General features: G+C 36.9%; 1 long non-coding RNA gene across 3 annotated transcripts; it reads left to right on the top strand.

Moving 5' to 3' along the window:
• Window positions 1–5,227: 5,227 nt before the first annotated feature.
• On the top strand, window positions 5,228–26,928 carry LOC107587396 (uncharacterized). 3 transcript variants are annotated; one of them, XR_001609470.1, is made up of 5 exons: window positions 5,228–5,237; window positions 18,604–18,611; window positions 20,028–20,030; window positions 26,613–26,673; window positions 26,879–26,928. It is a non-coding gene; the product is annotated as an uncharacterized lncRNA (long non-coding RNA). The 3 variants fall into 3 exon arrangements; XR_001609472.1 differs by having other exon boundaries at window positions 26,840–26,920; XR_001609471.1 differs by lacking the exons at window positions 5,228–5,237; window positions 18,604–18,611; window positions 20,028–20,030 and adding an exon at window positions 20,056–20,066.
• Window positions 26,929–27,520: the final 592 nt, after the last annotated feature.

Here is a 27,520-nt window from a genome sequence, read left to right as displayed (position 1 = left end):
TATTTGAATCCGAAGGAAGGTTATGCAGCGACGGTCTTCTTCCACAACCAGGAACTGCACAATATTTTATGACCTTCAATGGCATGTTTATTGCTTGGTTGACACTTTCCCTACTATGTCATGCATGAATCAGTGGGCGGGGCTACAAAATTAGGCGTTGATATTCTTCTGTGGAGGCGGTGTTTAACAATAGGCACATTCCAGGATCTGAAGCTCCCTGGGCCTGGTGTCAATAAAAGTTTTTTTATTTCATTAACAAGGACGTTTTCAGTTCTGAAACTTACAGGGTATTCTTTTAGTACGATGATTTCTTAGATATCAAAAGCTCAAGTAAAAGTTGATTTCTCAATTCATCCCTTTAAGTGAGATTACTTGAGATTTATGTGTTCATCAGCAAAGGTAAATTACAACATTTGCTAATTAAAAGGTAATTCAGCCATGCAGTCTTGGCCAGAAGATGATCCAAATATGACTTATGGTAGTTCCATTTCTACTAGTGATAAATGTTGTTTTGTGAAGAAGGATCATTATTTCAAGTCCTTTTTTGTTGCTTGAAGATATTTGGAAGTTCATATCTACTGTATGTGAACTTCGTAAGAGCTGACAAAGGATAAAAAGGTTATTGCTCTTTTGTAGCTTCATTTGAGACCTAATCAAGTTGTGTATCATTTAAGTATTTTAAATTGTAATTCAAGTAACTTCACATTCTCCCAGATAATTTTATCTTTTTAATTTTTATTGGCAAATTTTGACATATACAAAATATACTTATGTAAAAGTATTGTATCAATATAAATAATATATTTCACATGAATATATATTTGAATGCATTTGCATGTCACTGACGCTAAGAAAGTTGCCCCCCATTCATGGGAAGTTACATGCTTTGTGGCCAGGTTAGATTTATCTTTGAATCCAAAATTTGGGATTTGTTTTTAATCTACAATGCTTTGAATGATTCTATGGACTGTTTGCAACTGAATTGTGCATGTAAAGTTTTGAGATTAGACTTTTAAAAAAAAATTATTATGGCAACAGTAAAGACAACCATCCACACTAATCTCCAAGAGAGAAAAAAAATCGAAATCAGGAAGGGGGCCAACACTTTTCCACACCACTGTATATAAATTTGTATATATTATAGCATATGCTATATTATTTATACCATACATAAACATACTTCAGACAGTTCAGCAATAATACTGAATTATGTGATAAATGTTTGCCATCATAAAATCAATTCATCAAATTTGAGTTCAAATTTTGATCTCAGGAGAAAGGTCTGAAAGCAAGTTTTTCGTTCGTGTAAGTGTTTCCATTTGGATATATATGCAATGCAATTGAGATTAATGTGTATGTGTATATCCATGTTTGAATAAATACAGAAACATTTTCATCAGAAGGTAGAACAGGGCTAATACCACACCATTGTGTTCAAATTAATTAGATAAATTGCTGTGCCACATTGTAGTGTTTCACATATGTAAATCAATCCAAGTATGCTGGAATTTTGATAAAGCCTCCATAAAGTTTAGTAGAGGATTGGTTCTTGCTATACAGCTTATGCTTGGTTTCCTGTTCTGAAGAGGAAAAAAGAAAGAAGGCAAAGATGGAAAAGTTTTCACTCTCCTCTGTAGCTCTGCACATTAGACAGAAGGAAAAAAACACAAGTGAAAAAACGAGGGAGCGAGAGTAAGCAGAGGAAAGTGGAGCGTGTGTGTGTGTGTGTGTGTGTGCGCGCGCGTGCGCGTGATGAGAGAAGCATTTTGTGGCATCTGCTTTTGTCCGGTTCTCTCACTAGATGCTGCTAGCTTGCCCCTTTTGCTCTGCTTGCTGAGCTGAATTCTTTTAAACCGTAGCTGTATGGTGGACAGTCAGACACACACTGTTCTGGTGTTCTAGAAACATCTGCATTTTTACTCATTCCACCCAAAGTTCTTACCTCTAGAATATTTTGCATATTTCTCTAACTCTCAATATATCCTAGTCATTCTAGATCTGCATTAGAGAAGAAGAGAAGCTCAAGAGTAAATGTATTTTTAACAGATAGACTATGAAGTGTCTGTATAGCACTCCCCTAATGGTCTCAGAAAGCATTACCTGGTGCTGTGAAATATTGGCAGAAGAGAGATGGAGGGAGAGATTGTGTAGGGCACTCTCATAGTCTTTCTCTCCACCTTTTGGTATAAAGGGGGAACGGTGCTGAGAATGAGTGACTAGAATAATGAGCTTTGTACCCACCTGCACACATTTCTCTCTCTCACTGTCAGTGGCAAATAAAAAAAATTGCATATGTTAACTTTAGGTTGTTTAGCGCAACATATATTTATTGACATACCTGTATATGTTGATCTAAACAAGAATTTTCATTTTGAGATTAACTATTGAGGCTTGTTTTATTTTGGGGTGAACCATTAACCCTGTAAGGCTTGTTTTTTTTAAACAGAATTTTTCTTAAATTAAGATTTTTTTTTTAACCCCAATGACCCCATCCCATTTTTCCTTGTTTTAAGCAATAAAGGCATTAAGCTTCTCAAGTAAATATATCTTACAATTTGATAATTTTACTAGAAAATAAGATGATAATACTGATTAGGTGTACAAGTTTCTTTCTCATTCCTCAGTTAATTTAGATCACAAATACACAAATTCCTCTGTTCTTTCCCACTTTTAATTCTGAGAATTTATCTTTCAATGTAAACCTGTTCTGCTCATTTCTACCAGTCAGTACTGATAAGGAATCACATCGTTGTTTAAAGGCATTACAGTTTAAGAACATGTGACACATCAGGAAACATTTCTAATTATTAACGGTGTTAAAAACAGTTGTGCTTCTTAAAATGTTTGTAGAAACTTTTAATAAATTTTCTTTTTCAGAGTGACTGGTAGTGTATTATTAACTTAAATTTAAGGCTGTTTTTAACTCTTTACTGTATGAATTAAATATGAATTAAAAAATACAAAAGTGATTAATTCGAGAGCAGTGAGTGATTTTCTCTGTCTTTTGTTATTTGATTAATGACAATCACAGCAGCAGGTTTGTTAGGCTGCTGTCACTTTAAGTCCAAATTATGGATGCAATGTACTGCCACACATCTGATTTTTACCCAACTGTTTATGTTTACTTAAGAAATAACCAACTGTTTATGTGAATGCTCCATATGTTGGGCATTTTGAGCGTGAGTATTTAACCATTTAAGCTTAATAAGCTGTGAAAGAGAACTGAATTTTGGATCGCATGCTGTTTAACCTTTTCAGTGGTGAGTTTAAAATATTCTAGTGGTCACTCCAGAGTGAGTTTTTTTTTTAGGCGAACGTTATTTTAGAACGTTTCCCCTTACTGTTTCCATGACAACGCGTCATGCTTGTCACGTGCCACAATAACACTGTATGACAGATGGATCGCTTTTATTTTGTTTTTCATTTTTTATTCAAAATATTCATAAACTTGCTTACCATTTCATGAACAATCTGATATTCCGATTCACAAATGTGTAAATGAGTGTGTTTTGTCGTTTAAAAACCTTTCTAAATGATCTTGATCGTGAACTGTAACGTGAGATGGGCACAGCCATGTTTGTTCGCGCTGCAGTTCAGAGAGTCCTGTCAAGTCAGATTTACAGCATGTGAATTCATCAATTTCACCCAAAATACATGCAAATAAGTGGCCGGTGAACTCGGAGAAGAATAGAGTGAACTTTATAGTTACTTACGCTATGTGTATCTGATATTAATAAAACACGTAGGCAAATTATATTTGAATGGATTGTTATTGCTGCTTCCATAAACATCCGTGTGTATTTTACGAACTTTAAATGTATTGTTTTACTAGTACTTATATGTATTTAAATGTCTGAAACCTAAAATAAACATTATGTGGTTAAAAACACTGCATAGTTGTGATTATATGACAAGTGCAGCAGCATCTCGGCGTCAGCCAAAGCGCGAAAACGCAGTTTGAATTTGGCAGTTATGTGACGTCACCGAACGTTCTAAATCCCATATGTGGGACTGTACTCCCAGGGGCACGGAAATAAAAATCCCATATGTGGGACCGTACCGCTCAACAGGTTAAGTGTGAATGCCTTGGTTTTGTGTCAGTCAGCGTGAGAGCGCCGCACTGGGTTCTTTTTCACTGCTTATTGCGCTTAATAACTCTGTTTAACATCAAGCACGTCCCGCTCTTTATTTTCTTGCATTTGTCTTATTACTCTTGCATGTCAATAACTTTAAGTAATACTGTGCTAAGTGGATATATTTACACACCACAAAATAAACAATATTGCGAAATCTCTATTGATAGACACTTTGTACCAGGGGTGACCAATCCTGTTCCTGGAGATCTACCTACCCGCAGAGATCAGATCCAACCCTGCCTTAGTATCAAAGCAGGCATCACAATAATTATTGCTTATACTTGGAGTTTAGTCTAGCCCAGTACACATTTTAGAGGTCTCCCTTATTTAACACACCCATTTCAGGAGTCTCTACTAATAAGCTGATGAGTTGAACAAGGTGTATTTGACTAGGGAGACATATAAAATGTGCAGTGTTGGGGGAACCACTGCTCTGGCCTATTTGGTCTATCTTTATTACTATTCGATTTAATACAATTTTATTACAGTGACTGCTGTTCTTAATCAGGACAAAAGATCTTGCATAGAACATTAGAGCTAAAGTGGTTTCATAGAGAAACAGAAGTGGTCAGGCAAATCCACGAGTGAAGGAAAACAAGGGAGTTATTCCATCCCATGTTAATCTGGTAGATTGATTAAACCTCACAGCCATCTGGACCTCTGACTGCAGTCACGATGGTCTCTCTCTCTTGCACTCTTCTCTATGATGTAATAATTTCAGATAAGCTGAGCGCACATCACTTCCTCTTTTGCAGCTGTTCTCATAACCATAATTCTTCATTTAACACTAATGAAGAGATTATAATGTTCGCTGCTTCTGATCTTCCAATAGAGGGCCCATGGCTTGACATTGTTATGTGATGATCATGTCTCCATTACGGCCCTGCTGTATGCAATATTACCAATTCGGTTCAACTGGCGTAGAAACTGGTTGCACTAAATAAACTTGAAAACAAGGACCAATTCAAATCTAACTCCTAAATCCATCTCTGAAGTGTCTAAAGCCTATGATACACGGGACACATTTTTGAGCAGTGTTGCTGGGCAATGTTACTGTCAACGGGCAACTAGGTAAGACACAGGGTCCACAACCGATCTAAAGTATCCAGATAGAAATGTTTTGCCCATTCACAATGGGAAAGTGCCCAAGCAACATTGCTCAAAAAAGTTGCCCTGTGTATCATTTCCTTAACTGTCTTGTTATTATGATGATAATGTTGCTAGGAATCGTCAGGATAAGCCACTGTAAGATTTCAGTATGAAACCCTGGCAAAATGAAACATCAGGCTAGCACAATGCCAAAAGCATTGCTTTTTATATGCCTGCTTAGAGTCCAGTTAAGTAAAATATCAGTAAATGCAACATTTTCTTTTGTCTTTAACCAAGACTATATTAAATTAATAGAATAAATCATTTTAAGTGATTTTAGGCAGTTTTTCACCATTAATAAATAAGTGTTAAATAAGAATCAGTAATATTGGGGTTAAATGTTACAAGTTTGAAGGTCAATTCCAAAATATCTAGTAACAACATTAACTAGCTAATTTAATGGCACCACACCACATTATTCACCTTTTTTGTAATAAAAGTTGGCAAAAATGATTGCTATGATTTAAAAAATGTATTACTATTATTATTATTATTATTATTATTATTATTTACAATTTTTAAATATTAAGCTTAATAAAATAAAATGTAAAAGCATTTTTGAATAAAAATTGGTTACACTTTAGAATAGGGAACACATATTCACTATAAATTCAGAGTTTTCCCTTAATAAACTGCTAATTTGCTGCTTATTAATAGTTAGTAAGGTAGTTGTTAAGTTTAGGTATGGGGTGGATTAAGGGATCTTGTATGCATGCTAATAAGCAGCTAGTTAATAGTGAGAATTGGTCCTTAAAATGAAGTTTACATCATTTTAATATATTTTTCCACAATAAAAGATTATTTTATTATTATTATTTTGTATAACCCATCAAAAAGTAATGATGAATGGCATTATTGGGGAAATTAAATGAGGAAATTGGCTGATATTCAGATGAAAAATCATAATTTGAATATTGTTACGTAGTTCTGTATCTGTGATTTGTTTATGTAAATTATATCAGTAGTAAGTGGTGAGAGAAGTGGCAAAATTTCTTTGGAATGAGCTGACTGTGTGGTCTCGTTTAGTGTGTGTTTTTGTATTCGACAATATGTTCCTAAATGTCTTGATTATTTTATAACCCTCATTTTATAATATAGGATGTAATTCAACTTCTGCCACAGTATTTCTCTTTGTGTATGTATTAAATGATAAACTTAATTCAATTTATTAACGGTAGAGTTACTGTAAAGGAAGCTGAATCCTTCAAAACGATAGCAATAATAATAGTAAAATATTCGGATTAATTGACCTACTTAAGTAAGAGCCCAGCAAACAGTGAAGGTTATGTCTGTCAGGATCACAGTGAGAAGTAGAGACTTAATAATTTATGATTTGGGATGTGCCTTTTCTCTTCTCTGTTTGGGGGGGAGGGAGGGGGGTTCCAAGTAAATATCTGAGTTATCAATGTTTCATAAGCTCTCTATTGCTCCACTTCAGCTTCTATGATGAGAAAACTTACTACAAGCTCCATCTACTGCAATGCCTAAAAAAAAAAAACCTGAAACTTGACACATTTCTTCTTCTTCTTCTTTTTTTCCTATTCATCTTCCATTTTATGCCACTTCTTCATTTGGGTTTCTTTCTTTTTTTTTGTTTCCTTTTCTGCCTTCCTTTGCGGTATTTCCTCTCTTGAACCTTACTCTCGTTCATGACACCCCCATTGCAAAAGTTACGGTAAAGTAAAAAAAAGTTTAAGTTAGTCTTTATCAGAAGAGACTTTGCTGCATATGAGCAGCTCCATTCTACTGCTTAACAGAATGATGCCACTCTGGTTGATGGGAATTCTCACATGCTTTCTCAGTGATGATGAGCAAACATGTGATCATCACACTGCTAGCTGAGCTCATACAGCAGGTTCTTTAGCCAGAGTCATGAACTGTGTCAGATATGTTCCTTTCTGGTATTCCCTATATACATTTGAGAAGTATGAGAAGTAGATGTTTACAGATCTATACATGTTCACTTATAGGGATAGTTCCCCCCACAAAAAACAAAGCAAAACAAAAAACTAATATTTACTCACACTCATGTCGTTCCAAACCTGTATCACTTTCTTTCTTCTGTAGAATATATATAAAAAAAATTCAATCAGAGCTCTTCACTATAATAATGACAACTAATTTGTTTTTTAAATAAACAACTTCTTTGTACTATACTGTGAATTTTTTTTTCAAAGTTGTAAATGTAAATGCTGTAAATGTAAAAAGATTTTACAAAAAAATACTATTTATTTCCACTTCAAAGTTTCACATTTAATTCAATGTGTTACTTGCAGTTCCTTTGTAAATATTGTAAAATTGACTAGCAGTTTCTGAGTGAAAACTGTTTCAAAGTAAATACCACAACAATTTTTTTCAATGTATCTTGTGACAGAAACATAAGATTACAGTATCAAAAATTGTGCTTAATAATGTTTGTTAAGCTATTTTATTCATGGACCTACTTAGTTTTTAGTTGGTGGAATAGCAAGGTGCCATTTTCTGAAGTGAGTTTGGCTAAATTGTAAAGCTTAAATTACCTACATTTTAATCATTAAATTGACTTGAAAAAGCCTTGTACTCAGGGCCTAAAACTAACTTTTTGCCAGACCTGCCAATGGCCGGTGACATGATAAAATTTACCGGCCAAAAATTTTTTTTACCGGCCATGAAACTCTTTTTGCAAAAACAGGCAGTTATTACTACTACAATAACTAAACATATTTACAGTGTTTTTTAATTTGTCCTGCTGGTGCATTTTCCCTAAATTGTCCCTATTAATTATAGCCATTCAACATTACAGTATAATTGAAAGCCATTATTTTTTTACATTTAATAGGCTCTGAAATAACTTTTATCTTCACATAAACTATATTATATATGCATAAACTATACATATTAATCTTTATTCAAGATATAAAAGTTAATCAGCGACTATTCCAAGGATTTCTTTTTTTCTTTTGTTCATTGATAAACATCAATGACAGACTTCAGCAGATTTCACTTTAAAATCAGTGCTGTCTCTTTAAAACCTGATGCATATGACGCGGATCTGACACCTATCCGGTTTTCTCCCAACTCTTTACAGTCATTTATAACTCATTTAAGACTCTTCCAAAACTTCGCATTTTGACATAATTGTGTGATTTTTCCGTGCGTTGAAGCGCTACTGGTGAGCTGTCTGAAGCGGCTCAGCGTATGTGTACAGCCGAACGCGCAGCCTTTCAAACTATACTTCACTGCACCGTTTAGGTGGCGTAACCCCAGGCATGTGTCGCCGCATTCTCGTGTTATAAAGAATAAAGAAGGGAAAAGTTAATCTTCCGCAGCACAATCTTTTCAGGTAAAAGTTATTAGAACCGTGTCTAGGGACAAGCAGGCATCACACTGCTCTGACCTTATCAGTCCGTTTGTATCCTATTATTTGATTCGCTCTTGTTGCTTATGACAGAACAGCTAATCGTCTGGTCTTCGGAAAATATTATTTTATTTGCTTATGTCAGAAACAGCGAATCTCTTTAAAAGCTGTCTGTTGATTTCACTTCATTGCATTGTTATAATTTGTAAAAGTTGTACCCGCCAAATGGCGACTGACATTGTTACATGGACTCGCCAACACTGATTTTTACTCGCATTTGGCGCTTGGCGAGTGTTAATTTTAGGCCCTGTACTTTAAAAATCTGCATGAATAATTCTTACCCAGAATACTTGTGACAGTTGCAACTTTCTCACTTCTCATGTGTTTTCATCCCTGCAGGAAAGCCACATATCTTCCTTACACAGTATTATGCTCGTTACTATTCAACTGGAGGGCAAACCTATGGACCACCGAAGTCTGTTTATTGACCATCTGATGCATATTGCAAGCAGAAATAGTAAGAGCTGGCTCAAATCAATATTTCCCATATGACTGGCTGGCTTTACAAGTCACTCAAATGGTCAAAAAGTCATGTGACCATTTGACTGGTTTGACCCCCCCACACACACACATGATTGTAAAGATTGTAAAGATAATAAAATATATTTATTATATAAATGCATCATTCATTCATTCATTCACTCATTCATTCATTCATTCATTCATTCATAATCTGGTGGTTCTTGGCCAGAATAGGCTGCAGTGAGGGCCAGAATTAAGTTTACATTTATATATTATAAGGTCAGTCTTCATCTAAGCAGGTGAACAGTTAGACAAATTGTAGCTCAATTTAGTGTTGGGTGATATGGTCATTTTTCAAATCGTCATATCGCCAGCCCGTGAGATCGCCGATACACGATATTATCGTGCGTGCGTGCGTGCATGGGTGGGTGGGGGCAAGAGAGACGCTGTAGTTATCATAGGCTATTTCATAACTATGTGGTGTTTTAAACCGTGCGGGCGCGCGAGAGAGGGCCTATGAAAGCACCAATAATCGAAAAAAAATATACTTTCAAATATAGGCTATTGATAAACAAACATGTTAATTATAAAAATATTTAAAACAGCGATTTCATTTATATTCGGATACAACAGTCATACATTGCTATTAGGACCGCAAGTCCTGTAACAAGTTTGCCGCATCAGAGCACGGAAGTTATCAGTCTAAAAGGTCTGCTGTCAACGGTGAAAATCAAAAGTAGGTTTATTTTAAAGACTAACAGTTTAACACTAAATATTGGACATAAACGAACACGTTAAATATAAAAGTATTTAAAACATTTAAGTTCATATATTTGGAGTAAAGTTAAATTCATCAGATCCATCAGTCATACAGCGCTCCGGACCGCGCGCCCCATGACAAGCCCGACGCACTGCCACAGAAACAAGGATGAGATGCGTTCTAACATAACTGTGGCATTAAACTCAGTTAGTGAGGGTTCGGTTAAAATATTGCACATATATAGGCCATTCAGATTACTTGTTAAAATGCAATGAAATACCTTATATCAGCAGACGATGTACGTCTGTGTTTGTAGACTCCTTCACCGTATACAGGCTCCAATCCTCATTTGCACGAGTGTGAAATGCGGTGCTGAAGTGAAGTAGCGGGGCAATTCGATAATAATAGCCGAATTATAATAGGCCGTCTAATAATAATAATAATTTAATACATTAGGAGAATGAGCCTAATATCGTCTTGACTATCAACAAAGACATCTTCTATCGTCGATATCGCTGACTATCGTCGATACACGATACTATCGTCTATTGGCACAACCCTAGCTCAATCTTATCAAAACGAGTACATATTCTGAAAAGAACAACAGCATTTTGATCAGTGACATCTTGCTCTGATCCTGCAATTACTAGTACTGCTCCCCACACACCATCCTCTTCCACACTGGAGGAGCAATCAAGGGTTTAGTCATAGAGGGACCAACACAGAAGCCAAATAAAAAAGAAAATGCTATCATTTCACACAAAGCGGAGCTGTGTGGGAGCGCAGCTAGACAGTTCATTCTTGGGTGAGAAACTGTCGCGAAGCACAGAAATATGAAAAAAGTAGTGGGAGTGGAGATCAGTGCATTGAGCAATGAATGCAGGCCTGCTCTTTTTTGCTAAATTGCTACACTGCACAGATTCGATTAGTCTGAGACCACATGCACACTGCAGTTAAAAACAGTTGTCACTGCTGTTCTGAGTTCTTGATCTCATTCTGTACACAAAGATTTTGGTTTCTGCGAGTAACAACTGCATTCTGCAACCAAATTCACTCCTGAATAATGTTGTGAAGTGCATGTCAGGTAGTCAGGTTGACTGTAAATAAATGAAATGAAATTAATGAATGAAATTCTTTTAAAGGGGTGCTATTATGCTTTTTCACTTTTTCAACTTTAGTTAGTCTGTAATGTTGCTGCTTGAGCATAAAAAAGATCTGCAAAGTTACAAAGGTCAAAGTCCAATTCAAAAGGAGATATTTTATTATGATTTTATTTAACAGAAATCACTTTTCAAAAACTACAATGAACGACTCGTTTGGACTACAACGCATATTTTCCAGGATTTGTGATATCACAAATATCAACGAATGGGACAAGACCTGGTTGAGCTGCACTAGAGAAGGCAACGAGTGTTACTGGCGCCGTTGCACCAGCCAAGGGGATGCTGCACACTGGTGGTGGTTGAGGAACCCCCCCACCCCCCCACACACACACATGATTGTAAAGATTGTAAAGATAATAAAATATATTTATTATATAAATGCATCATTCATTCATTCACTCACTCATTCATTCATTCATTCATTCATAATCTGGTGGTTCTTGGCCAGAATAGGCTGCAGTGAGGGCCAGAATTAAGTTTACATTTATATATTATAAGGTCAGTCTTCATCTAAGCAGGTGAACAGTTAGACAAATTGTAGCTCAATTTAGTGTTGGGTGATATGGTCATTTTTCAAATCGTCATATCGCCAGCCCGCTCATTCATTCATTCATTCATTCATAATCTGGTGGTTCTTGGCCAGAATAGGCTGCAGTGAGGGCCAGAATTAAGTTTACATTTATATATTATAAGGTCAGTCTTCATCTAAGCAGGTGAACAGTTAGACAAATTGTAGCTCAATTTAGTGTTGGGTGATATGGTCATTTTTCAAATCGTCATATCGCCAGCCCGTGAGATCGCCGATACACGATATTATCGTGCGTGCGTGCGTGCATGGGTGGGTGGGGGCAAGAGAGACGCTGTAGTTATCATAGGCTATTTCATAACTATGTGGTGTTTTAAACCGTGCGGGCGCGCGAGAGAGGGCCTATGAAAGCACCAATAATCGAAAAAAAATATACTTTCAAATATAGGCTATTGATAAACAAACATGTTAAATATAAAAATATTTAAAACAGCGATTTCATTTATATTCGGATACAACAGTCATACATTGCTATTAGGACCGCAAGTCCTGTAACAAGTTTGCCGCATCAGAGCACGGAAGTTATCAGTCTAAAAGGTCTGCTGTCAACGGTGAAAATCAAAAGTAGGTTTATTTTAAAGACTAACAGTTTAACACTAAATATTGGACATAAACGAACACGTTAAATATAAAAGTATTTAAAACATTTAAGTTCATATATTTGGAGTAAAGTTAAATTCATCAGATCCATCAGTCATACAGCGCTCCGGACCGCGCGCCCCATGACAAGCCCGACGCACTGCCACAGAAACAAGGATGAGATGCGTTCTAACATAACTGTGGCATTAAACTCAGTTAGTGAGGGTTAGGTTAAAATATTGCACATATATAGGCCATTCAGATTACTTGTTAAAATGCAATGAAATACCTTATATCAGCAGACGATGTACGTCTGTGTTTGTAGACTCCTTCACCGTATACAGGCTCTAATCCTCATTTGCACGAGTGTGAAATGCGGTGCTGAAGTGAAGTAGCGGGGCAATTCGATAATAATAGCCGAATTATAATAGGCCGTCTAATAATAATAATAATTTAATACATTAGGAGAATGAGCCTAATATCGTCTTGACTATCAACAAAGACATCTTCTATCGTCGATATCGCTGACTATCGTCGATACACGATACTATCGTCTATTGGCACAACCCTAGCTCAATCTTATCAAAACGAGTACATATTCTGAAAAGAACAACAGCATTTTGATCAGTGACATCTTGCTCTGATCCTGCAATTACTAGTACTGCTCCCCACACACCATCCTCTTCCACACTGGAGGAGCAATCAAGGGTTTAGTCATAGAGGGACCAACACAGAAGCCAAATAAAAAAGAAAATGATATAATTTCACACAAAGTGGAGCTGTGTGGGAGCGCAGCTAGACAGTTCATTCTTGGGTGAGAAACTGTCGCAAAGCACAGAAATATGAAAAAAGTAGTGGGAGTGGAGATCAGTGCATTGAGCAATGAATGCAGGCCTGCTCTTTTTTGCTAAATTGCTACACTGCACAGATTCGATTAGTCTGAGACCACATGCACACTGCAGTTAAAAACAGTTGTCACTGCTGTTCTGAGTTCTTGATCTCATTCTGTACACAAAGATTTTGGTTTCTGCGAGTAACAACTGCATTCTGCAACCAAATTCACTCCTGAATAATGTTGTGAAGTGCATGTCAGGTAGTCAGGTTGACTGTAAATAAATGAAATGAAATTAATGAATGAAAGCACACACTGTCCCAGCTAACCAATCACAGCACACACTGTCCCAGCTAACCAATCACAGCACACACTGTCCCAGCTAACCAATCACAACACATTTTGTATTTCAGACTGGGGAGAGAGGTGTTGTAATAATGTAAAATATGTGAAATATTATGTGGTTTTCGAACAACCTAGTATGAGAGCCTGTTCTAGTACACCCCCAAAACAAAATCAAGACTTTGTAAAAGAGCATAATAGGACCCCTTTAAGAAGTGGTTATGGTTACATGGTTTATTTTAATGGCACAAATCAAGCACAAACTGCACCTATTTGGATGGCTCGGGGTGGAGAGTGATGTCAGTGCCCCGAATTGCACTTATTATTTCTGAGGACGGGAATAAATAAAATGGCCCAATCCCAATTCTACTCCTTAGCCCTTCCCCTTTCCCCTACCCCTCCGTTGTGTGTGTGTGTGTGTGTGTGTCAGTAAGCAGCGCATTAATACAGAACGGTAATTAAAGGCTCTAATGCGCACACCAGTATAGGTGTGTGTATTATAGGAGCTAGACGACATATGATGACGTGTGACGGTATAGTAGTGGTGTCCCAATTCTTAGGGCAATATTTTCACCCCTACCCCTTGACACTCTGTTTCAAGGGACAAGGGGAAGGGGTAGGCGGAGGGGTAGGGGAAGGGGAAGGGGTATAAAATAGAATTGGGATTAGGCCAATGTTAATTTACACACTGGCACAAATCGAGCACAAATGAGTAGCACCATTTTGGAATGATTTAGATTGCATGGGGTGGAGAGTGACGTCACTGTTCCTAAAAAGTTTTTTGTTCTTTTTTTATTGTTATATTTAAAAAGTGGTCATAGTTACAGAGTTTCTTTTAATGGCACAAACCGGCACAAATTGAGAACAAACGAACGACACTGGTTTAGAGAAATTTGGATGGCATGGGGTGGAGAATAATGTCACTGCCCTGAATTATGTTTGTTTTTTCTAAGGAGGGGAAATAGATACAATGTTCATATTAAAAGCACAAATCAAGCACAAACAAATCTAAGGAAGGAAAGTAGATACACTGTTTGTTTTAACGACACAAACCGGGACAAACCATGCACAAATGAACTACGCCGAGCGATTTGGGCAACATGAGGTGGAGAGTGACGTCACACAGTCAAAAAAATAATCTTTAATATCTCAAACACCAAACCAGCACAAATGTTTGTTTTTGCTGCACAAACATAGCACGAACGAATGGCATAGTTTTGGTGATTAGCCTATTTCTTTTTATAGGGTGCCAAATTCACAGAGGTCAAGCACGTGCTTAGGTTGAGGGTGGATGATGACTACAGCGTAAACTTTACTCATTGAGCAATCGCTGTGTTACTGGTTACTTGTTCATTACTTATTACTTGCTCATCTCATACATTACATTGTAATTATTACTTATATAATTACTAGTTATTTGTTTCAATGTGCTTGTTCTAGTCTTAGTTTTACAAACTTAAATTAAGGCTGAAATAGACTACATGACTGTTCCCCAGATTTTTGCTCTAATTTTCAGTTTAGAAGGATTGACGCTAGTTGCCGAAAGTCATAGCCAGTCTTTAGATTTTGATCTGAGTCTGATCGATTTCATAGAAAACTAAGTAGTGTATGATGACCAAAGATATCTTTATGTATATATAAATTTATAATTTGTTATATATATAAATATATAATTTATTAACTTTAGACTATGATATCATCCAGTCGGAGGATATCAAACATGTTTGATATTTTGAGCCAATCTAAGAACACGTATTGTTTTTATTTCCGTGCGTCTCCTAACAACGAGGTGCACATTTCTGCGTGAGTTTGTTTGGAATGATTTGAAAATCTGGTAGTGTATAATCCTCATTCGCTTAGTGTATGATGCCCAGTTTTTCCTCTGTAATCGTTTACAAGTGTGTTATGCCTAATGTTTTAAAATCTTAAAAGTTGTGTAGTGTATCCTAGTCTTTAATTGAAAAAGTTATTTTTTTCTTTTTTAATTTAAGTTCTTTGAACTATTTGTTATGACAAAATGTTCAAGATTGTTTTTAACTATTAATAAGGTTAATTGTATTTTTTAGTGTACATAGTGTATAGTGTACTTAGTTGATTACTTATTTATAATATTTAATTATTTGTAATAAAATCAAGAAAAACAATTGGGCCGCTAGCTAAAAAGCTAAAAAATCGGGTAGTTTAAAACTGTGGATTATTATATTAATAAAAATGTTCATACTGAACTGTAATTTCCTTTTAATATTAAAGCTGTCTCGGTATATGCTGAACCACATCAGTCAACCCTATTTTACCATCCTTAGTCTATTCAAAACACCTGTTTATAGTATATAATACAGCCTCACATATTTTTGCCAAGAAAACAGTGTAAGTAGGTGTACAATCACAAGTGGCAGCATTTCACATCCACAAGCTATACATCATCCTAGGCACATGCAGTTATTTCCCTTGTGCTTGACTTATGTGAAAGGAATGAATATGGAAAAACATGTAGATTTTCATGATATTCTTCTTATTTGGGTTAGAATACAATCCAGATCTGCATATGAGCATAATAATAATGGAGAATTCTGTGGGGTGCAGAGTGAACTGGAGGGAGGAGAGAAAGAGCGATGGGTTGGGTTGGGTGGTGGGGGATAAAGGAGAATGCTGTGGGGTGCGGAGTGAACTGGGGGGAGAGAAAGAGCGACGGGTTGGGGATGTAGAGGTAGAGAAAGAGAGGGAGGGAGGGAGGGAGGGAGGGAGGGATAGAGGGTAGAAAGCAATGAGAGGATCTTGAAATTGTGCGCTAATAAAATTCGAGGTCATTTACATCTGAGATGGGACTGAGTGGCAGGCGTTACCATGGCGACTTTCCCACGGGTCTTCAAGCGCTCTGCGCTCCCTGACAGCAGCAGAGAGAAAGAGAAGGAAGGGAAAGAGGGTGCGCGTTATACGGGGAAACAGTGAAAGCAGAGGGATCGCGCAAAGCGGGACTGTGGGGTTCAGCCGAAGGAGAGACAGGAAGAAAATAGGCAGCAGAGGATGCAACAGAGGAAAAGTGTGTATGTGGTGTGTGTGTGTGTGTGAGAGAGAGAGCAGTGTCTTAGAGTGAGACTGGCTGCATGGCTAAGCCTTCAATTTTTAATCAGCATGCACCAGGAGGCAGACACACCGAAGGAGTGACTTAATAATGCACAATTAAATTAGAAACTGGGCCCAGAATACAGGTAGATTCTTTCAGCCTGTCTGTCTCACTCATTTGTACTCAAATACCTGCTCATTCTCGCCCTTAATCGCTTCTTCCTTGTGGTATTCACTTGTCTCATTGCTCAGCCACTCCTTCATTCCAGCAGTTTTTGAGCAAGTCGTAGTTTCCCATGCTCACTTCCGTATTCTTTCACTCATCACAGGGCTTCACCTGTTCTCTTGAAATAAGGCCAGAAACATACTTGACACAAGTACGCAGATGGCTGATGTGGTCCAGTTGAACATACTTGACATGCACTGTGTTGGTCTGGCGGTAACAAACCTCAGTACTCAAGGGGGCGATAGAGTTCCCTTCAAATGTTTTTATTTAACCAGATGTGTTATTCAGATATGTTGCTGTAAACATGCTGACTTTTCTGACTTTGACTTTGCTTTTCAGGCTGTTGCTAAGCCTTTACAGTAGTTGAAAGAATGAAAAAATGGACTGAAAAAGAAGAAAGTTGATGCTAATTCCCACTATAGTGCCCCTTATGGCAGTCCGATACATTTCACAACAGAATTGATCTTGCTTAGCTGGAAGTGTCTTTATTCACATAGTTGAATATGTTTCTGGCAGTGTTGTCACAGTACCAAATTTAAGTAGTTGGTACCAACACCAGTAAAAATAAATAAATAAACATTTTGAATAAATGATATTAGTTCATTATTAATGCTTTTAATAGTTATAAGTAAATACAATTATATTAGCATGCAGCCTTACATAATTGAACAAAACATCAAATATCACAAAACACACGTAAATAGAAACCTTTGATGAGCTTGAAAGCAGCCATCCATTAGTGGGTACCGGATTGACTTGGTACTTGGTACTGGCAACGTTACGTTTTTAAAATGTAAACATCAACATGGTACCAAAGTACTGGTATTTATTACAACACCAGTTTCAGATCTATGTCACAAGTCAAACTGACAAACAAAAATGCAATTTTTTTCTGTTCAGTTATAATGTACACTAGCATTCAAATGTTCGGGGTCAAGACTTTTTTAAAATCAATATTTTTATTTAGCAAGGATGCTTTAAATTTATCAGAAGTGACAGTAAAACTTACCTTACAAAAAATTCTGGAATCCTGAAAAAAAGTACAACTTATTCCAACATTGATAATAAGAAATCATTCTTGGGCACTAAATCAGCATATTAGAATGGTTTCTAAAGGATCATGTGACAGTGAAGAGTGGAGTACTTGTTCATTGGTCTCCTTAGTTATACTCCCTGTTCTGTTCAGTCGTTGCTGGTTATTTGCAGGTGTGTGCTACGTTTGTTCCTGTGATTCTCCTCTATTTATTCTTTATGAATTTATAATTAAAATACTATTTTTGGATAATACTCTTTCGTCATTTGCTTTAAATGGCACTACACATGACAGCTAGTAAAAATTGCCATTGGAGTAACTGACCTGTTGAGCGGTATTATTGTATCTTTGTTAATTATTTTCACTTTTTTAATTATTATTTTTGTCATTCTTCGTTCTTTGTTATAATGCTGTAATTCCACACTTTAAACAAAATGGAAATATTAGGAACAAAATCAGGTCTTTGTTATGAAGAGAATCACTATTGTATGACACAGTGATGTGTGCTTGCAAGGAAATCCATTCCTGTCTCTAAAATACTGATGAGATGTGAATGGCCGGCCATGTTCCTAGCATACTGGTTAATTAAAGTAGAGGGGGTGGGTCGATGACGATGAGCAGCCCTGCTCTCAGGTGTTTCAGTGAATATAGCAGCAGCCCTGATTCCTCCACTGTCTAGGGGGCCTCAGTGGTGTGCGGAGCTGCTTCAGTCTCTCCCTTCAGTAACGGCTGTCCTCCACGCACACAAATAGCCATCAGAGGATAATGAGAGCCATGATCCTTTGACGCCATCTGTCACTGGAGGGTGTGCATGCACAGGCTACCGAAACCAGACAAAACATGCACACACACACACACACACACACAGGCAAGAGGGAAGGCAGTAGTTGCAGTGGAGGACCCATTTCATTTCTTTTCTTTTCAGTATAACTGCATTTCCAGGACTGTCCATCTTAAGCGTTACATTTAACAATGAGTAGCTTAATACAAGCTATTAATCTGTATAAAATACTGTCTACAAGTACGAGTGATTATCTATCTTTCTGTCTTTGTTTCTATGACGTATACCAAAACATCTGATATAGTGAAGTTATTCTGAATAGGCTTTTATTACAATGTCACATGCTACAATTTAAAAATGATAGATATTTAGCTTGTTTGTTTGATCCTTTTTAGCTAACAGGTCTTTATTTTATATAATTTTCATGTAAAATACAGAATATTCAGAAATGTTCTCAATCCGCTGTCATAACATTGGTAACTGCAGCAAATGTTGCATATGAGAATACATTTCATTCTTTTCATTTGATTAATCTTCAATGATCAATATCTTCTGCATTGTCTGTTTCAGCAATACTTTACAATAAGTTTCAATTTGTTAACATGAGTAAATGCATGACTGTACGGTGACTTGATCAACAATACTTTTGTAACATTGTTACACCTTCTAATGTGCTATTGTTCATTCATTTGTATTCATAATACATTAGTTTATACAAATTTAAATGTTACAGTTTATTAGTAAATGTTGAAATTTACATTTACCAAAATTAATAAGGTCTGTAAAAAATATTATTCTTTTTTTGTTCATAATGCCTCATGTATTATCTACATAATACCTAATGCATTACGTAATGTTAACAGATTTTAAAGTGTTACCTCTGTTTCTTTTTATATTTCAGATTTTCTGTTGTAAATTGTCGTTCAATTTGCTCTTCTAACTATTTACAGTACATTAATTCAGGTTCGGTGGTTCTTGCTCGTACAGACTGGGGTAATGTGCTTCATTTAGGGTCACAATGGTGACCATTTTTTTTAAACTCTGTTTATGGGTTACCTCTTAAAAGATTCAAACCTGCATGTTTGTGTTACCACTCCAGAGCTTTAACAGTTATGCTACCACCAAAGCCAACTGACTTTAGATGAAATTATCAGGAATAATAATAGTAATAAAAAAACACATTGGACTGACACAAAGTATTGCTTAACAAAGCCCAGAGGCACAATTGTTTGAATAGTGAAGAAGAAATTTGTCTGAACGACTGCAAAACCAACTCATTTTGAATGAACATAGCTACAGTTAAGTTCATTGAGGTGACAATATCCAGTCTTTCCATTGTCTGGTGAAACTGGACAGTGTGTGTGCGTGTATGTGTGCCCTTCAGTGTTCTGGGGACTTCCCCTCTCACTCCTTTCCGTCTCCCCGTGCAGGGAGGAGATGTTAATGGCTCTCTGGATGTGTTAATTAGCTAGAACAGTGGTTAATGAGGAAGGGTGAAATAGAGAAGGGAAGAGAGAGAGTGTGTGCGTGTCTTTAGGTGGTTATGTGTGAGGGTGTGTATGAGCGGAAGGGCGTGTGTATTCAAGTGGCACATTGGATCGGTGGAAAGCTTATACAGTGGGTCGTCTCACTCTGAAGGCAATGGAGGTCAGATGAGGGCAAGAATCTTAACTCGGTCATTATAACCATGACCACAGAGTTAGAAAAATATGTAGGAAAAACAGCACCATCTACAGGCCTGGAGGTGTCTGTCTTTGTTTAAAGCTAAAATAAAAAAAAGATTTTGACCGAGGAGAAAAGTCAGAGGATAAAATTAATGCATTTAAACTGTGGTTCAGTTAATGGTTAAATTAAACTGATTTATTTAAAAAATATGTAGGAAAAACAGCACCATCTACAGGCCTGGAGGTGTCTGTCTTTGTTTAAAGCTAAAATAAAAAAAAAGATTTTGACCGAGGAGAAAAGTCAGAGGATAAAATTAATGCATTTAAACTGTGGTTCAGTTAATGGTTAAATTAAACTGATTTATTTTTTTTTTGTTTCATTTGAACCATTTGTATGTAGCTTGATGCATTTATGTATTTGTCAGATGCATTTATACACAGCTACTTACATTGCACCCAAACTGTACACTGTACTGTACAAACACGACATTGCCATTGCTAATGGAATGCTGTTCTATAGTAGCAAACCTATAGAAAGAGACAATTAACCAATAATTGGTTCTTTACAATAAGGTTCTTAACGTTAGTTAACATTAGTTCACTAAGGAGGTTTACAGCATTTACAAATTTAAAGCATTTATATAGTCTTATAGCATTTATTAATCTTGTTTAATTTATAAATATCCTATTGTTCAGTGTTGATACATTCTAGGTCATAATGAATTGAAGTGGTAGTTCACCCAAAAAAATTAATCATTTACTCACCATCAGGTCGTTCCAAATGTGTGGAACACACACATACACACACACACACACACAAAAAGTTATTTTGTTCCACAAAAGAAAAAAAAATCATACAGTTTTGAAACGATGAGGTTTATGGGAGAATTTACATTTTGGGATGAACTATCCCTAACTAATGACACTAGATAGTTACATTTTCACAATGCTGATCCCTAAACTTAGACACACAGTAGTTAGAGAGAGAAAAAGTCAAATGCAAAAGAGAGAAAAAAAGTGAGTGACAGAAAAAATGTGTGCGTGTGTGAGAGAGAGAGAGAGAGTAAAAGAGAGAGTTGTGGGTGCGAGCGAGCGCGTTAGGAAGAGAGAGAGTGAGTGAGCCTTTATTCTGAGTGGAATAGCTAATGAGGGCCCTGCGGAGCCTAGCTTTGCTGTGCGCGGTCGTAATGAACAGTGGCAGCCTGGCACGCCGCGCCCATGAGCTTTATTATTCACACGCATACATCAGAATACGGCAGAGAAATTATGCAAATACTGGGAAGAGAAAGCTAGAGAGAGGGAGATGATGATGGAGAGAGGAAGAGAGGCTGAAGGGTGGGGGGGATTATTGGGGGAGAGAGAAGGAGGGAGCCTTTACAGCAGGTTGGAATTTGTTTTTTAATGCTGAAATAAAAAGAGGCTCTGCTTCAGAGAGGAATCACGCTCTATTTTCTGAGAAGGCTGATTTAAAATGTATAGCTGCCACGTGTGTGTCTGGAAGTGAGTATTTGTGCATCTCCTTTATAGGAAGGAACGTGTGAGTCTATTGTAACACTGTATTGTAAATCCATCAAATATGTTTGAGTTGCAGATATCCTCTGTACGTCTTGGTGAGCATATGTGCATGCATTTGCATAGCAGTGCAGGGGATGCAGAACTGAAGAGAAATTATTCTCATTTTAAAGAAGACTGGCAAGTCTTTCATGTGCTTCTTTTAGGTCCCATAACTAGCACTCTCACTAAAGACGTACATGAGAATATTTGAGGAAGGCTTAACATGAGTGGCCACTGCATAACTCGTCCCACGCTGTTGTTGTTACGCAAATGATGCCTCAAATCATATGGTTTGTTAATGATGTGCTGTTACTTTTCTCAGCAATCAAACTTGTGGACAATTAGGCTATTTTCATTTCCCAAATTCTTATTTTTAGGCAGGTAACCGAGCCTTATGAAGGACCAGAAATCGAATTGACTTTTGCTTGAGCTAGTAAGGAAACACCTAGAACCACTAGCAGCACCCTAGCAACCACCAAAACAACCAAGCAATAACAAGGTACTAAAAACACTCTGGACACCCTAGCAACCACATAGCAATAAATAAATAAAATATAAGCTATTAAAGTTTAAATCTAATTAATTACATGATGTGCCTATAATTAATCCAGTTAATCGCAAATGAATCACACATCAATTGAGAAATTACTCTCCAAAATATCATGTAAAGTCATTGTGTTAGATGAGAAAATCATTGAATCGACAATACAAAAAGTAGCTTTAGAAAGAAACATTTTTATTCAACCTTGTGTAAACAATGATAATAATTGAGCAAAACCAAACAAATTTGACAATATTATAATACAATATTAACTTCTTGCTTATTAAACTATTGTTTAAAATCAGTATGACATTTGCAATTGTTCAGATATTTGGGAAATTAGGGAAAAAACAGTAGTCTTGCTTGTGTGATATTGCTAAACCAATAGGCTTCCAATAGGCTACATCATGCTGTCTGTCATCGTCCTGCATCATGTTCGTCAGCACCTGCATGTACTAGATGACATGCATGTTTAGGCGAGGTGTGTTAATGATTTTAATGTGTTATTTGTCCATAATTAATTGCACCAAATTAACGTTAAATAAACAGACCTAGTTATAAACACTCAGAGCTCCTTAGCAACCCCAGGACAATGCAATAAAAACACTCAGAATACCTTAGTGACTGCATAGCAACTGGAAACCACCTTAGCATCATAGCAGTGACTTTTGCACAAGTAAGCCTCAGTTAAAATTTTTTCAGAAAATGTAAGATGTAGCTCCCTGTAGCCTTTTGTTTCAAACATTCTTGACTATTAAATATTACTGCAAAATGCTGGCAGTAGTAATTTTGGGCCGTAAATGCATTATCTTTTGCACTGTATTATAAATGAGCTGCTGGCAAGAGTGGAAAAGGTTCTTCCAATGGTTTTACGGTGTAGAGGTCATAAACTCTTGCTTACGTTCCTGAGGCTGCTCTCCTCCTTCAGACTGGCCTTATATGGACTGACTGGGTCTGCTTCAGCTTCACCTCTCCTGTACACCCTTTCTCTTTCTTTCTCCTTCTGTTGCTCTGTATTTCCGTCTCATGTTCTGACCCTCAAATTCATGCTTCTCCAAGCAGTTCAATGTAGTGCTGAATGAGGTTATGTTTTATAGTTCTTAAAGCACTTTCAACAGTTGTACCTTTTAAAATTAATGTATGTATTGATATTCAAGGTGTTGTTCTGATTGATATTAACATCAGGTCAAACTGTCTTGAGAACCTCTCTGCAATGTTGAGCAGGTTTATTGTGTACTAACTTTTAACTTGAAAGTGTATTGCAGTAGGGATTCAGTTTATTTAAAATTAGCTGTCTTACCTTGTCTTAATGTAACTAGTGTTAGCATTGTAGTAGCCTACTAGCATGTAAGCTTTGTGTGGGAAAGCCCATCATGACAAAGGTCAGACCGGGAAAGCCCCAGTTGCTTATGGGAAAAAAACATGTCTGGGAACTTAGTAATCCTTAAATGGCTATCCAGGAAGTTTTAGGTGAATTTTTTACTTGAATCTGTCCCAGGAAGTTTGATTATTTGCTAGGTTTGGATTATTATTAACAAGAAATCCTTATTTCTTGACTAAAAATGATTGTGCACACTAATACAATTAAAACGTCTTTAAATATTTGCTCACCACTTGTTTGCCTGAGTGGTTCCATTTGCTTTGCTATCAGAGCTCTACCTATTAAAATAAATGACTAAATAACACTTTTTTAGGTTATGATACTTTTATTGTAAACTACTGTTCAGAGGTTTGGGGTCAGTATTTTGTTATTATTATTTATTTGAATTACATATTCAAATAAATGTATTCAAATATAAAACAGTTATTTTAAACTAATATTTAGCAATATTTCTGTTTTTACTGTGTCAGCCTTGGTGAACATAAGAGACATAAACAATCTTGCCGACCTCAAACTTTTGAACTGTAGTGTAAATATTCATTTATAAAACATTATTTTTAGGTATTATTCAATCTCTCAATTTGGTGTATCATCTATACTCAATTGACCCTTCGCAAAGACCCGCCCCCCTTAGTTACTGTTGCTACGTTCGACAATATGGCACTCTCATGCCACACGGGTTCCATTTGCTTTGCTATCAGAGCTCTACCTATTAAAATAAATGACTAAATAACACTTTTTTAGGTTATGATACTTTTATTGTAAACTACTGTTCAGAGGTTTGGGGTCAGTATTTTGTTATTATTATTTATTTGAATTACATATTCAAATAAATGTATTCAAATATAAAACAGTTATTTTAAACTAATATTTAGCAATATTTCTGTTTTTACTGTGTCAGCCTTGGTGAACATAAGAGACATAAACAATCTTGCCGACCTCAAACTTTTGAACTGTAGTGTAAATATTCATTTATAAAACATTATTTTTAGGTATTATTCAATCTCTCAATTTGGTGTATCATCTATACTCAATTGACCCTTCGCAAAGACCCGCCCCCCTTAGTTACTGTTACTACGTTCGACAATATGGCACTCTCATGCCACACGTCATGTTCTCACGCAGTGAAAAATACATCGCAAAGCAAAGAGGACACTGACAACATGCCGACAGATAAGACAGAGCAGCAGGTTACTTTTGGTATGAAACAAAGTCTCAGCTTTCAAATTTTGTCATTTTTCAAACAATAAATACTCTTTAATGGCTCTTTAATGTGTCATAACAGATCGCTGTAGTGTTTCAGTTCAAGCAGCACATGAACCGATTATCTCTTCCTCTTTACTCATTATAGCATGAAATAAACATGAATGAACATCAGAACATCAGGTATCTTGTTTCAGCCATGGAAAGACATCAGTACACACCATTTTTCAAGTACAAGTCCACCAACATAAATCTACTCTACTGTTTGTTTGTCGGACATAATGGCAGATTCAGCATTGTGATTGGTCAGATTGCCTGTCAATCAATCTCCCATGGGTGAATTATACTGCTTAACTTATGCTGCGTTCGATTTACCTTGGAAGTCATATGTCGGAGCTGGGAATGACGTCACACCCATATTGGATTCTGAAGTTGGAGTTGTTGCGATTCCTTCGAGATTTTGAGTCGGAACAGTTAAAAGTTCATACTGTGAACTCAGAATTTCCAACTTCCGGTTACACAAAGGACCTCTTTGTTACTATTTTAAGTCACATTTTTTACCTTGGAAGTCATATGTCGGAGCTGGGAATGACGTCACACCCATATTGGATTCTGAAGTTGGAGTTGTTGCGATTCCTTCGAGATTGAGTCGGAACAGTTAAAAGTTCATACTGTGAACTCAGAATTTCCAACTTCCGGTTACACAAAGGACCTCTTTGTTACTATTTTAAGTCACATTTTTAAAAATACTCTGCAGTACCTCATTTCATTTTTGCAGTTAGTTTTAAAAATATTGCACGCAGCAATAAACTCAAGGTCCCCAACAAACACTCAGAGATAGTCAGGATGGAGGAGGGATAGGAGAATTGTCAAAATGTTTGGGGTACCTTGTTACACACATGGTTGCGATTGACGGTTATGAACAGGCTCCTTGCTCCCTTGTTTCCTTCATCCTTCATTCGTATTATCTAACCCGTGATACCCATTAACAAAATCCTAATTTCATCAGTCAGACAAAAAAAAATATATAAATATCTTTATTATTTTATTTGTTTGTTAAACATGCTACTGTGTCTAAAATCACAATTTTCCTTGTGTGCAAAAATATAATGTTTTTAAAACTAACTGCAAAAATGAAATGAGGTACTGCAGATTATTAAAAAAGCTTTTCTTGTGTATTTTGAATTGTCAAATGTTTGAAATGTCTTGGTCGGGATTTAACTCATTTTCAACTGATGCAGGCCACGGACTGTCCAGAAGTAAACACGGTATTCTTGTTCTGTCAGGGTGAAGGACGGCAAACTGCTCGGTCCGTTTGAAATCTGCATGTAGTGATGGCTTATGAATAAATAATCCCCATACGGCATCTCATGCAAATCCATGCAAATGAGGGCTCGGGGCCATACAATTGTGCAGGGTGCGTATGTGTTTATATGTGGAGACGAGAGGGAAGAATTGGGTGTGTTTGTGAATGTATGCGCAGGAGGGTTTCTCAAATATAAGCTTTACCATGTGTATCCACTCTGAATTGATGACTTTGCAGTTAAGACTATTGACATGATTTTTCATTTACCGAGAGTAGCACCGATGTATCACAGTTCTGCAGGAGAATGTGTCTGAGATGTAAAGGTCAGCAAGGGGTTTGCAATACACACACACACACATATATATGAAATTATTTTTTAATGAAATGATACTCTAGATCAGTTTTAATTTTGACAGGCATTTTTGATTTTGTCTTAAGGCCATTTCACACTGAGCACGATGATCCGTGACTTCGGGATAAGGATTGGCTCTAAGGGCTGGGTCGGTCGGGCTGAGGTGCGAAGAGATGGAGAGAGAGAGAGAGATAGAAATTGCAAGCTCATAGACAGGAGTGTGTTTGACCAAAGTCCCTTTTTTGGTTTGAACTTGAAGGTACTTTGATGTTATACAACGATCGGTCTGCGCGGGGCTGTGTCAAATCGTACACACCTCATCTCACAAGCTGACCCTACGAGCCGATGATCCGTGACTTCGGGATAAGGATTGGCTCTAAGGGCTGGGTCGGTCGGGCTGAGGTGCGAAGAGATGGAGAGAGAGAGAGATTGAAATTGCAAGCTCATAGACAGGAGTGTGTTTGACCAAAGTCCCTTTTTTGGTTTGAACTTGAAGGTACTTTGATGTTATACAACGATCGGTCTGCGCGGTGCTGTGTCAAATCGTACACACCTCATCTCACAAGCTGACCCTCCGAGCCGGTCCGTTTTGACGGCACACTTACGCTCACATCCGCATGTAAACATGTCGTCGGTGTGGAAGTTCCTCATTGTGAGTGAAGAAGACACAAAGTTGGCAATTTATAATAAAATATTGACTGTTTTTGCTGAAGTTCGCTGACGAAGTTTCAAAGCCACAGCAGAACTGTTTTGTGTGTCCGAGCAACACAGCGGTGTTTCGATACTGAATGAATCCATGCTTTTGAACGAAATCAAGTGAGTCAATAGCCGAGTTTCCACTGTCGGGCCAAAAGTGGGCGTGATTTTGGGCTCGGTGCTATTAGCCCCGTCCGGGCCGTTTAAAGCACTGGCTCGCACTGGCCCGACAGTGGAAAAGTGGCTAAAGATTCAATAACCCTTTTATAAAGACAGTAGTCACTTGCCTCGTTTCTGAATGAATCAGCGTTTTT

The sequence above is a fragment of the Sinocyclocheilus grahami genome, unplaced genomic scaffold (assembly GCF_001515645.1).
Source record: "Sinocyclocheilus grahami isolate Dianchi unplaced genomic scaffold, SAMN03320097.WGS_v1.1 scaffold92.1, whole genome shotgun sequence".
NCBI classification, from domain to species: domain Eukaryota; kingdom Metazoa; phylum Chordata; class Actinopteri; order Cypriniformes; family Cyprinidae; genus Sinocyclocheilus; species Sinocyclocheilus grahami.
This window is presented reverse-complemented; position numbering and strand designations above follow the sequence as displayed.